This window comes from Arvicola amphibius, chromosome X, assembly GCF_903992535.2.
Source record: "Arvicola amphibius chromosome X, mArvAmp1.2, whole genome shotgun sequence".
Lineage (NCBI taxonomy): Eukaryota > Metazoa > Chordata > Mammalia > Rodentia > Cricetidae > Arvicola > Arvicola amphibius.
In genome coordinates, this window is record NC_052065.1 from 87,625,300 (window position 1) to 87,639,334 (window position 14,035).

A 14,035-nucleotide genomic window follows, 5' to 3' on the forward strand; every position below is an offset into this window, starting at 1 on the left:
ATTCACCTTGCTCAGAGGGAGGATTTGTCCTTCTCTTTTTGCTACAGTGGGAATATCCATCACCCATTTTCATATCTTGATTAGGGTTGAATTTCCTTTTGTGAGAGAGAATAGGTCTTTGACCCATTTCTCTAGATGTAGACAATTTTGGAGTCCTCTTGACAGATATGGAAGGACTCAGAACCCCTAGGGAAGTTGATGCAGCTGCTAGAGACCTTTGTGTATGTTGAGAAGGCACAAGGGTCCCTTGGATAGACTTGGGAGTTCCTAGAATTTCTTGTAGATATGTGGAACTTTCTAGGGCCCCTTCTGAAGATGGCAAATGTTCTGGAATATCTAATGTAGATGTAGATAGTTTTGTTTCTGCTTGGGTAGGCATGAGTGGTGTGAGGCTCACTTGGGGAGTAGTGATAGGGTTTGGTCCCCCCTGTGCTGTAAGGGAAGATCTGAGCCCATTTTCTGGTGTAGGACATTTAAAGCCCTCTTGATTTAATGGGGAAGTTATAAAATTCCCTTGGTCAGAGGAGGCAGAACTCAAGCTCACTTCAGCAGATACTGATTGCTTAGGGTTGTTCTGGGGAGAGGGAAAACAGGCTTGGCTCTCTTCATGAGAGGGTATAACTCTCCTGTTGTCTTTGGTAGATGTCAAAGATGTCAAACTGCTCTGGGGAGAGGGGGTAAGACACATTCCATTTTGGGAAAATGAGAAATCACTGAGCACCCCTTTTGGAGAAAAACATTTGGACTTCTCTTTGTCTAATGGGGCCTGGTGTAGGCCCCCTTGATCAGAAGGGGCTTGTCTAAAACTCTTTGGTGGAGATGTTTGGTGACCGCTCGGCTAGAGGATGGACTTTTGAAAACCCTTCTGGAAAAGGAGACATGTTTGATTTTCCTTTCAGAAAAAGGGGGAGGTTTCTGGGATGCCTGGGAAGATATGGACTGCCCCATAGACCCTTGATCACATTGGGTTCCTCCCAGACTCTCTCCGGTGGATAGGGATAGTCCCTGAGCATCTTGGGAAGAAGTGGAGTATCCCAGAGCTCCTTGGGTAGGGGAGGAAGGTTCCAGAGAACCTTGAAATTGTGGGGAAATTACCAGTCCACGTCGGTCAGTGGAAGAGTCAGCAGAAGACGGCCCAGGCACTGTGTCATCCTCGTTGACCTTTTCACTGGCATCTCCAGCACAGTGTCTTGGAGATGTTGCAGACACTTTGGTGTCTGAATGGTCGAAGTCCACAGGTTCTTCAAATACAGTAGACATATCCAGGCTTCTTTGCACCTTCCAAGGTCTGTGCACAGAAGTTGAGGCCACTCTTTTTCTAGTGGCAGGTGACAAGGCGGGTAGTCTGGGTTCCCTGCTCAGTGGGTTACTCCTGCAGTCAGGAACCCCTGGAGGAAGTGGAACTTGTCCTTCCTTGATCTCTTTCAGCTCTTTTAAAGGGTCCAGGGTCTTCTTACTGGATGTAGTCTTTATAAGAGCTCTAAGACTCTGCAGTGTATCTGCAGTACCAGTGTTGGGGATTTTGAATGTTTTGTCCTCATAAGGCTTTTGGCACCTGAACTTGTGCCTAGCCAGTCGAAGCACCCCCGGAGGTGCAAAGTCCCTCGGGAATTTGGTGCTGGTCAAGTATGTCTCCCATTGGGGTGTGCTGTCATAAATCCCTTGGGGGACACTGTAGGGAGTCCCAGGCCTGCGACCTCTGAAAGGTGTCCCAGGCCTATGAGGCAAGCGCTTCCCCCATGGGGATAGGATGTCATCATCCCATTGGGGGACCCAGGACGGGATCCACTGAAGGGGGTCCCAGGCCGGGGAGGCTGGAAAAACTGTGGTCTCTGGTCAGAGTGTGATGGACCAGCTGAAGCTCGCTGGCCTCTCTCCACAGGTTTGGCCATTTAGCCAATAAAGTGGTTGAAAAATAAAAAGGGAAATTGCCCCTCGCAAGGGGCAACGAATGTACTTGCCAATGGTGACTCGCGGCAAGCAGCAGCAAAGCAATATCCTCAGAGAGAAGTTCTCCTTTCCGAGAACTGTGGACACATCCGGTAGGCGAAGCGCACAGAACTCGAATGACAGTTGGCCTCAGAAATCGAGCAAAGCTCGAGAGCTGCACTTGGAATGGATGACCCCGGGCCTGCACGGGCCAGTCCCGAGCTGTCCCAGCTGGCGGTTCTGCGTGCACTAGCCAGGCATACATCCAAGCTTTCTGAATGAGGAGGGCACCTCAGACCCTCTCTTCTTCATTAGGGTCAAGAGTGCTACCTAGTCTGGTGCCCACTGTCAGTGACTATTGAAGAGGAAACATGATTGGGAAGGCAAGGGGTGCTTGGGAGACTTTGCTTTCGGGTTCCTCTTACACCAATCTGGTCCCGCTGTCAGGAGGTCGTCAGTGTTGCAGTTAGGTCTGTTTGAGTCTCATAACTAAATGAGAAAGGGTGATCCAGGCGTTTGCTTCTCAGAGACTATGGGGGCCAGGCAATCACTGGTTGGGCTATAAACTTTTCCCGTGTTAAACGATGATGTAAAGAACATACTTATATATGCATGTTTATGTTTGGTGAAGTAACTCCTCAATGAATGTTGAGAATGATAATGATGAATATTATGATACTGACTAGCTGATGACTAGGGTGATTCAATATACCCTGTGACAGTGGCCCTTTGTTGGCCAGGGCCCCCTCCGATGGATCTTCTGTTACTGGATAAGAGTTCCTTGTTGGGCAGGTACACCTCCAATGGGTCTTCTGTTACTGGATATTGGCTCCTTGCTGGGTAGGTATCTCACAGACAAAAGGCCCAGCTTGCCACTGGCAAGCTGAGTGAAACAAAGGATCTCCTGCCACTCACCACTGGGTCCCAGCCCCAATACCGGTTGAGCAGGGCAGTTTTGTGTCCCCGAAGGTGGAGAGCGGTGCCTTAGGGATGCTGGGATGGGATAGGAGGAGGGAAGAAGGCGCGGGGAGAAACTCCTGCAGAATGACCAGAAAGATTAGGGGGTTGAGGAATGTCTGAGCTCCGTGACCTGGGCTTCTGCAGCCTGCTGATCAGAAACATACTCACCCCACGAATTATATTCTAATATAAATTATAAGAGTTAATAAGAAGCCTGAACTCATAGGACAATCAGTTTATAATTAATGTAGACCTCTGTGTGTTTTCTTTGGGACTAAACAACTACAGGATGGGGTGGAACAGAAAACTCAGTCAACAGAAAAGGAATCCCATCAAACACGATTGAGAGAACCAACTCCTGCACATTGTCCTCTGACCTCCACACATGTGCTTTGTATGTGTGTACATGTGCATACACAGACATTCACTTAGACACACATAAGTAAGTGTAAAGAAATCAGATTAGTAGCAGGAAGAATAACTTGGAGAGGAATTTTACTTCCCAGGTTACTATTGCAATATTCCATAAGAAAGAGAGGCCTGAGTCTATGAGGTAGCAATGGGGCTGAACACGAATAGACAGCTAGGCACACGCGAAAGGTACTTAGACAGGTAGGTGACAAGATTTAGTAACTGATTATGATGGAAATGTGGGAGAGAGTTCGTTACTAAGTTGATGGGTGGGAGTGCTGTTTATTAGGACAGGAACACTAGAGAAATCAGGCTTGAAGGAAAAGTTATGGGACACATTTTGTAAACATACTGAACACACAGGGCCTCCTCCAAGTTCATTTACATAAACAGCACCTGAATGAAAGGTGACCACCTCCCAAGTACTTTAATGAGGAACTGAATAATCTGGCCCAACTAACACAATGGTGGATTGAGTTCTTACTAAATACACTGCTTCTTATCCAGAAGTCAATTGCACCTAGAAATTGTCATTAATTTATAAAGCAATTTTAGAAACCAAAGCCTTTATAGAACTGGAATGCATACAGGAGAAAAATACATTATCGTGACCTTATTAAGTTAACAATCTAGAGCTTTTTACCGTTGTTGCCTGGAATAATTTGGCCAGCTTGTGGCTCACCATTCATTATAAAACCTTTTCCTTCCAAATCCTTAGATCTCCCTGTTCATGAAAGGATACAGGTTTAGTTTCTAGCACCTACTTGCAGCTACAGATACTGGATCCAATCCTGCTTTCTGGTCATCATGGACATCGGGCACACACGTTCTGTTTGTATATACATGCTGGCAAAAACACTTTTATATGTAAAGTAAAATAAGTAAATCTTAGAATTTTGAGTTATATAAAATGTGGCCTGTTTGGCTGGCTTATTTGTGACTGGCTTATTTCGATTAACGTTTTAGTTTTGAAATACGTCCATGCTCTATTGGAGCTTCATTCCTTCTTTGTTGCTGAATATAATGCTCCATGAATGTATATACCATATATTGTTTATCTATTTATTTTCCCCTTCTTTTTGGGCTATTGTGAATAATGCTGCTCCAAACACTCATAAACAGGTGTTTTGGTGTGTGTGAAAATAGATTTTTTCATTTCTCTTGGAAATATATTCAAGGTTTACGTTGCCCAGTCATATTGAGTTACTTTCACTTAGGACGTGAGTCAGAGGATACTGCATCTGAGACACCTTCCCTAATTGTGCCTATGATAATCACCTATATCCACCTTCCGTCTCTATTGATTTATTCCTTTTTATTTCCTGCATGTCACTAACCAATGTCAAAAATAATCTTGTTTACTTTGTGAGCTTGCAGATCTGCTTCTCTTCATCACAACATAAATTCCACAAAGACAGGGACCTTACCAGTCTTGGTTACTGTTACATTCTTAACCCTAGGACACTGATTACCAGATAGTAAAAAATCAGTAAGTATTTACCGATGACATGAAAGAAACTCTGACCAAAAAAAAAAAAAAAAAAAAAAAAAAAAAAAGGTTCTTTTTCCCCCTCACTTCAACGTTTATACCAAAGTATACTAATGGCTAATTTAGTATCTTTTGTTCACCTACTTACTCTTTGGGATAAGCAAACAAGTAGCCCAGCTACAGTCAAGCAGAAAGAGGCTGTAGCAAAGGATGTGTAGCAAAGGTTGGCTTTCACTTTTCAGCTCCCTCCCAGTGCCCCCATGTTCACCATAGGAACTGGAATCTGCAGCCAGTCCCCTAGGAATCTGGTCACAATTCCATGTAATTGCAGTGGACAAGCATGGTAAAGGAACTAAAAACCCATTGAGGAAAATGGGACTTGTGATGCTCCCCTTTGCAGAAGTGTAAATTGAGCCTTTCTCCTGTGAAGTGCTCTTGACAGCGACTGGATTTTGTTTTGTTTTCTTTTGTTTGTCAAGAAAAGGGTTTCTCGGTGTAGCCCCAACTGTCCTGGAACTCACACTGTAGACCAGGCTGGACTTAAACTCAGAGGTGTACCTGCCTCTGCCCCTCGAGTGCTGGGATTAAAGGTATGTCCCACTGCCTGGCTGTGGATTTTCAATATTTGATTACATACTCACATATTTCTAGCCTGGACTCTTCATAAGTCATTATACCTCTTTCTGAAATGATACACAAATGCGCGATAGCTTGATTTTGGCTCTGAAAGGAATGGCCATTTAAGCAAAGTCCACATATTGAGATAAAGGAGAGGAGGCATGATTTGGAGAGGTTTTACCTGTTCAGTAATAAAAGAATATGACTGAAGCTTGTTTGCACAGTGTTGTCTTAACTCCTGGCATCAATTTGTCTTCATGTGTCCCTCTTTAAGAGGAGAGGCTTAAAATAAAGTAACAACAAGAAAAACAAACAAACAAAGAGGGGACAGAGAATGAAACCTGGATCTGATAGAGCTTATTCACATTTCATATGCATCCTATTTTTCCTGATAACTGCATTCCATGGATGCCTTTCAAAACTTGTTCTTGGGAATTGCTGGTTGACCATCTTAAGACTGTAAACCAACATTTTCTTCCTAGGGTCTTGGATGAATAGTAGAAGCTTGACAGGAGGAATTGGTGGGGACTTGAGATTCCTGTAGTTTGGAAACTCTTTCTATTCTAATGACCTCTTCTAAAACGCCAAGGAAATAGATTCAAAACTCAACAGGAAAATTAATTTCCAGTATAAATGCGTAGGAGAGTAGAGAGAATGCTCATAGTCACTTATGTTCTGGTGTATGCCATGTTTCTAGCTTAAAATACAAAAGACCTTGGAGCAAAACATAACCATTTATCAGACATTGAAGAGCAGTACATGCTATTAATAGATACACAGGAATGAAAGCACAAAAATGTGCATGGGATCTCAGAAGACCCCAGGGAGGTGAGGTTAGGAGAACATAGGAAAGTTTTCCTTTCTAATGTCAGTGTTTCGAGAGATGCTATTGACACATAACACATGCACTGAAAGAACAATTAAAAATGCATCCACATAGAAGCTTCAACTGGCGATGGATGAAGAGACAGAGACCCACATTGGATCAGAGGACTGAGCTCCCAAGGCCCAAATGAGGAGCAGAAGGAGGGAGAATATGAGCAAGAAAATCAGGACCGTGAGGAGTGCGCCCACCCACTGAGATGGTGGGGCTGGTCTAATGGGAGCTCACCAAGGCCAGCTCGACTGGGACTGAAAAATCATGGGATCAAACCAGACTCTCTGAATGTGGGGGACAACGAGAAGGGCGGACTGAGAAGCCATGGATAATGGCACTGTGTTTTGATCCTACTGCATGTACTGGCTTTGGGGGAGCCTAGTCTGTTTAGATGCACACCTTCCTGGACCAGGATGGAGGGAGGAGGACCTTGGACTTTTCTCAGGGCAGAGAACCCTGACTGCTCCTTGGACTGGAGAGTGAAGGGGAGGGGAGCAGAGGGAGGGGGAGGGAAATGGGAGGTAGGGAGGAGGCGGAAAATTTTAATTAATAATAATTAATAATAATAATAATAATAATAATGCATCTACATTGCTGCCACTGGTGCTGTAGAATTTGGAGTTTTTAATAAGTTGAGAGTTAGGTATAGCAACCCTACTTTTTAGATGCTGGTTATATTTAATTACAAATGTTTAATTACCAATCTTTTCAATTCTCTTCACATTGGAAAGGCCTCTGAGAATCTTATCAAACTAGAATCCTTGCACAAAATAAGTTACAATATGCTATTTGGCATTTCATATCATTTAAAAATGATTACAGTTTTGTTTAGTGTGAGTGTGACTGTACGTGTGTGAGTATGAGTGTGTGAATGAATGTGAGTGAGTGTGAGTGAGTGTACACGTACCACATGGAGGTCAGAGGACAACGTGGGATCTGTTTCCCATTCTCTCTTTCCACCATGTCGGTTCTGGGGATGAAACTCAGGTGAGAAGGCTTGGAAACAGGGGCCTTGATCTCCTCAGCTCTTTTACTGGCCCCTGTGTCATTTTACCATCATTTGTACATAAAGAATGATGTTGCTTGGATCCCATTAAATGGAATGGAATGTCTACAAGGAAATGTTATATGTTTTATTACTCAGCCACCTCCTAGCCCATTTTTGAATTTCTGCAAAATTGATACGAAGTCTCATATTTGTTACTGTAACTGTTCACTAGATTTGGGAAAGAACCAGGCCAGCTTAAAGATAAAAATTATATTTTAATTGTTATAAGGGGAAACTCACATTACAAGAATGGGAAGTCCAATTCCCGCAGTGTCCCGTGGGAATCACCCAGAAAGAGTGAGCACCTGGTCCATCCCAGTTTTTCTTCCTGGGTTCCAGGTAGTTATGCCTTAACTAGCTTCCACTTCTTAAAGGTTATTGCTTAACAGAGCTTCTGCCTTTACCTCCCCCTTTTGTCTAAACAAGATCGATCCAAACCCAATACAACGATAGACAATAGGAGCTGGTAACAAATATAAAACTACAAACAATATAAGCAATATTAAGGAAGGAACACATAACAAAAGTTTTATTAAAGATTCTATTTCAAGGAGTCTAAATTTTGCATTGGAATTAAGCTTAGCTATATCATGTGGAAGGTAATTACGACAATCTGAACTTCAACCCCATCGAAAATCTGACCAGGGAAACAATATTACTTGAGTAAGCAGGAAGTGCAATCAAGCAACTTCCAAAATGTGCAACAAATGACAGAGACAGCTGGCTACTGGGGAAATCACCCAAAGTCTCACAACGTTGAAGCAACCAACTCTGGCTAAGGCCTAAAATGACTGCCAGACCATTTTCAAAAGCAAGAAACTTTTCAAAACAATCTTACTCTGTCTTGGCAGGATTTGACAGTCCTTTTTTATCCATTTACAGATAGTATGTATCTTTGTCAGCAGCTGAGGTATGGGCATTTGTTTGCCCAAAGGCCAGTTCTGCCAAGAAGAAAACCAGCTCCAGGTGGAGTGTCTTCAGTGCTCAACATTGTCTTTGGAAAAGATCGGTGCTGCCAGGAGCAATTTTGTCTCATTTCACCAGAACTCTAAGTCATTTAAATGCCATTTTCTATAGTTCTGCGAAGTGGCTGAAGATTATCTATCTATGCAAAATATAGTCTCTAGGTATCTAAAGAACCTGATTAGTCTAACTATAAGTATGACAAACATAGATGACTATTGATCTATAATTCTTAATACCTACATAAATTAAAGACTAAGACAATAAACAACTGTGCAATAAATGAGGACAATCATCTCCAAAAGTAAACAATATATAAGTATCTTGATCAGAGGTAGAAATGTACACTGCAATAGTGTAAGTATATATCAATATATAAAATGTTTTAAACAGAGGTAGAATCATGCACGCATGCAATATTCAATAATATTTAACTTTGTATCAATATACAAGAATCTATACCAATGTAAATGTCTATAAATAATAACTAACAAACCAATCTAGTATCCGATCATCCAATTTTCCCCACTTTTTTTGTACAAAATGATACCTGAGTTTATAAAATTTTCCCCAACCCTCAAATGTATACCAATTATAATCAACCCCTAAATGATGTCCCTAACCCTAAGGACAAACTTTGCTGGGAGAGGAAACCTTGTTTTCTAGTATTACAATTGGCACCTTCAACACAGTCAACTAACTCCACATAAAATTTGAGAGGGCTTGAAAAGGAATTCTAGACACAAATATAGAGTTTAGCACAGCTTTTTGTTGTTTGCTGGCAGGGTGACACACAGAGAATTTCCTGACTCTGCAGCTGCAGCAGGAAATAGTGGCGGTTTTTAAATGCCAGCTTTCTGGGGTATGCTACTAGTGCGACCTCTGTCTCTTGTGGGAAATAGTGCATTTGCATGGAGATTGTGAGTAGATTGCTTCAGCTTGCTCCATGGCAACATTGACCAGCTTTGTGCTTGGAAGTGGGGCTGTGTGCTTGGCTCTCAGAGGCTCTAGCAGCTCTGCCATGCTGGACTGTGCAGATAGCAGGCAGGAACTACCCTATTTACCATAATAACAGGACAGCTTAAGTTTTAGACTGGGCTGGCAAACAGATGTTACCATGTTACCCCTACTAATGGCACAACTTAAGTTTTTATGAAGCATTTAGCATTTTGAGAAGTGCTCCTGGACAGTATAGAATTACAGATTCACAATAGGACAGATTCTGACATAAAAGACCTCTAAATTTGTCACAGTGTTGGATGGGTGTACGTAGGCTTGGGAGAGAGAAGAAAAAAGTGGGGAGAGTCATAAAATAAAGGTAATGTTTAATAACAGGGGAAGTAAAATATTTAAAGAGACAATGTACAGATAGTCATAAATTAAAAGAAGTAAAGAGAGGGCTGGAGAGATGGCTTGGTGGTTAAGAGCACTTGCTGCACTCCCAGAGGTCATGAGTTCAATTCACAGCAATCACATGGTGACTCATATCCATCTGTAATGAGATCTCGCACACACTTCTGGCGTGTGGGCATACACGGAGGCATAATGTTGCATGCACAATAAATAAATAAATAAATAAATAAATAATTCTTTTAAAAAAGTAAAAAAAATAAGCCACATAAAAATGGAAAATTCACAGAGAGTCTGGATTCTGTATATTTTGTTTAAAGTAGTTAACTGCAGAGAGAAATTTCATTGTACGAGGCACTAAGCTAAACTAACATTTATATTATAAATGTATCTTGACTTCAGAATGTGGGTCTAAGGATATGGAGCTTTAAATTTTAAATTACTTTGTAGACCCTAAATGTTTCTGAACTTTTATATCCTCAGACCTTTCTATATAATGAGCTAGCACGCTGGCTATAGCTTTGTGGAAGTGTCTGGATATCCTTTTTGTTCTTAAACTGATATTATAGCTGGTCTAGCCATTCACACAATCAGAGATCTCAGAAGGATAAATAAAATATACTTAAGTACAGAAAAAACAGAAAAATGATAGAGACCAGCCGATATACAGTCATATGCAGGTCTCCATAGCATTGGAGGCAGAAGGATCAGAACAGCAGGCTTTACAGACACATAAGGTGATTGGTTTCTATGGAAGAGGGACATGGAAAAGACTTGCCTTATTTTGTCTAGGCAAAAGTGATGCAATCAACTCTCCAAGGTCCTACTGTTTGTCCACAGTCTGGACCTGGACCTGGTATCAGGTGTTGCACTGGGGTTCATCTCGCCCAGTGGTCAGCATCATCATTAACCAGGTGGAGACATCATGGTGTCCCATAGTCTTCTTTGGAGACCTTGGGTCATTGTTAGGATCTGGGGTTCTCTGTATGATATAAGCTTTTTAGAGATTAGTTTAAATGCCATTTTCTATAGATCTCTGAAGTACTTAGGGCTGTCCAGGTATCTCTGTTTAGACAGGCTTTATTATTTGTTTCAAGCTTTAAATCATATACAGGGAACTAAATAAGGCTTATCCCTGTACTTATATCAGTACTTTGAGGATGACTGATTATTAATTTGTATTTTTAATTGGCCAGAACTATATACCATATTTTTGTCAGTGAGGCTAAAATCTAAACATAAACAATATAGCTGACACTTCTGGTCACTTTTACCTGGCATTAATTTTTTTTTCCTGCAACTGCTTGCCCCCTCCCCTTTTGGGAGTCTAGTCTCAGCTGCTTGCTATGGTAACAGAAATTCTTCTATATCAATAAAGGACAGCATGAAACAGTTTTAACATTAGCTATATCAAAAAGACATCCAATTTTTTGCAAACCTGAATCTAATGAACAGAGCTCAGAGAAATATTACAAGTACAAAACTTATAATTACCAAAGGCTAATTTTTAAACAAAACTAGCATACATAATTTTCTTAAGAAATAAGCATGACCCTTTAAACATTTAGGTACAAGAAATTACAGAAAACATTTTTAGCCTTTTACAACTTTAAATCTGGCTCTATCTTTATTTTTGCTTCACTGGTTTAGCCAGACAGTTTTAGACAAACTTTTTTTATTTTAGTCTCCTGCCTTTTCTTGCTTTTTAGACAATATAAAAACCTCCATCAAAATTTTTTCTTTTCTTATTTTTAAACAATATGCAAATTTCCATCAAAGTCTTTTTTATGATTTTAATGTGTCTTTGACATTTACTTTAAAATCAATGCTTTTAACGTTAGAGGTTGGTATGATTTAAAACTTCTTATAAGCAGTATCAAGACAGCAAAGGGTTAAGACTAGAACCTGCTGGTCAGCAGAAGACACCTTGAGTGTTATCACAGTGAAGAACTTGGCTCAGAAAAGAAAAGAGGCACAGAGAGTGTCCTTGGCTGCCAATGTTTCTAAGAAAAGTTTTTTGTTAACTTTCTCTGACCATGATTTCAGATTCTCTGTTTTACATTTGCCCAGTTTTTCAATTGCAAACAGTCAATTTCCTGCCACCTACATGCAAGTCCCTCTCTCCTGCCTAAGGCAAAGACCCTCAAGATACAGAGAGAGAAAACAAGGGAGATGGGGCTGCCCTGTTTTGCTGCAGCCAGCCCCTCTCAGTCCTTAGCTCCACTGCCTGCCTTCTGAAGAGGCATCCCTGTCCTCAGCCAGCTGCAGGACACTTTGTCACCTGCTTGGTCTCAGGTGCCACTGCTCCCTGGCCTTGAAGCTCCACAGGCCCCACTGCAAAGCCCTGCCCAAGACACCACCCCCAGAGGGACCCCAGGGCTGTGCGCAGGCCATGTGTCCAGCATGCATGGAGCTTGCCACTGCGGAGCCCCATTCCCACCCCCAGGTCCTCTGCCACATTGCACTTCTTGCAGTCTCAAGGATTAGCTCTCAACACCTAGGCAGTGTATTCTCATCAGACCTGGCTCAGGGCCAGGGATACAGACCCTAGATGGGCTGCTGTCAAGTCATCCGCATTTCCACATTTAAGTTTTGTCCCAATTTTTTTCCAATCCTTGTCAGTCCAGTCTCAAACAAAATAAAGAGACAACAGTACTCCAGGGGATCACCATCTGCCCAATGTAGCAGCCCCAAAGACATATCAACTCACAGGCATGCACTCCCTACCCTCCTGCTATGGGTAGATAGGGCCGGTGGTGTGTGTGGCAGTGCTCCTGCTCCTCTGAGGTGGGCTGCCCCGCCCATCTGCCCTGGCACAGCTGCGTTCCTTTCTATACTGGCTCCTGTCTGAGCCCTGCCTCAAGGTGGCCAGCAATGCAAGCCCTGGGTCCCATGGATGGAGGTTGCATGAAGGGTTTGGGGAGTGGGGATTGTAAAGGGTGACAACACCTGGGACTACCCGGGTCTGCCTGCAGGGCTGCAGCGCCAGGAGAGTGTGGCTCATGCCAGGACTGGATAAGGTGCTCTCTCCTGTCCCCAATGGCCCGAACCCCAGCATACCCCCCCCCCCCCGTCCCCGCTCGGGACCAGGCCACTTTTCCCCTTCCCCACGCCGCCCCGTGCTGCATGGGTGTGTGTGGACTGGAGCAGACAGCGCCTGTTTCTGTCTGGCCCCGAACAGCTTTTCCAAGACAGACATGGTTGTTGCTCTTGACATTGGCTTCTGGTGCCTGCCCTGGCAGGGCAGTGGGGAAGCCAGCACAGTAGAGACCCTGGAGTCCCGGCGGCCGCCTTGGGCCAGCATCTCCAAAGTGCATTCCTCTGCCCCCTTTGGCCCTTGCCCGCAGAGAGGGGTACAGGGAGGGGTCAGGCAATGAGTGCCGCAGCTGGAGTTGTGCAACATGGTTGTCTCTCCCCGGGGTGCAAGCCAGCAGAGCCTGGTCCTCTGCACAGTTCCAAGGTGCATCTGCAGGCTCTGGCCCTGTGTCCTCAGGGCTCTGCATGTTAATGCTGACCACTGCCAGGCTGCCCCCGCCCAGGTGCTCCTGGAGCCTGCTAGGAGCATCCTGCCTTAGCAAGCAGGTGCCCTAAGCCTCTCCTGCAATCCAGGCTCAGCTTCCACAGCACCACCACCTTTTGTCCCAGCCTCCCTCAGCTCCAGCCTGGGCTCTCCTACTGGGTCCCTGGCCTGGTCTCTGATGGGAACTTACTGGGACTGCCATCAGAGTTGGTTCTGGACTAAGTGTCCCCTATCCTGTCTATTAGCCCTTCCCCGCTCCAAGTAACAATATAGAGGACTTGGTCAGGATGGCCACTGCAGGAGTGGAGGACCATCCTCTCCACCCAGTGGATGGCTGCCACACCAAAGGTTCCTCCAAGCTGGACACCTACCTTTTGTGGGGGGGGGGGGGCAGTTACACAGTTTCTGACATCCTGCAAGTAAGCAAAAGTCAAATTTAGAGGTTTTACGGGGAGTATTTTCCAAGAGAGAAAGAAAACAAAGCAACAATTAACACATTAAAACACAAAAGACTTTAACAAATTCCTGGGACCAGACACATAATGAAGCTTTCTCTCATGGTGGGAGAAACCCAAACAGTTGCCTCTGAAATGTCCAGAGATGACAAGGAAGCAAAACTCCCTATCTAATGACCCAGGACTGAGAGAATTCCCATCCTGTCTACAAATGACCCAGGACTGGGAGAACTCCCATCTTTGTCTAAATGAGGGGTCCCTCATTTCTGCAGGGTCTCTGTACAAGCATGTCCACTTCAGAGAACACCTGCCAAATACCAAAATCTCAAACTGGCTGACTGGTACAAAGCATAGTTAGACAAGACAAAATGACTGAGATAAAGAGACAAGCGACAACGAGCACTCACTCACTGTT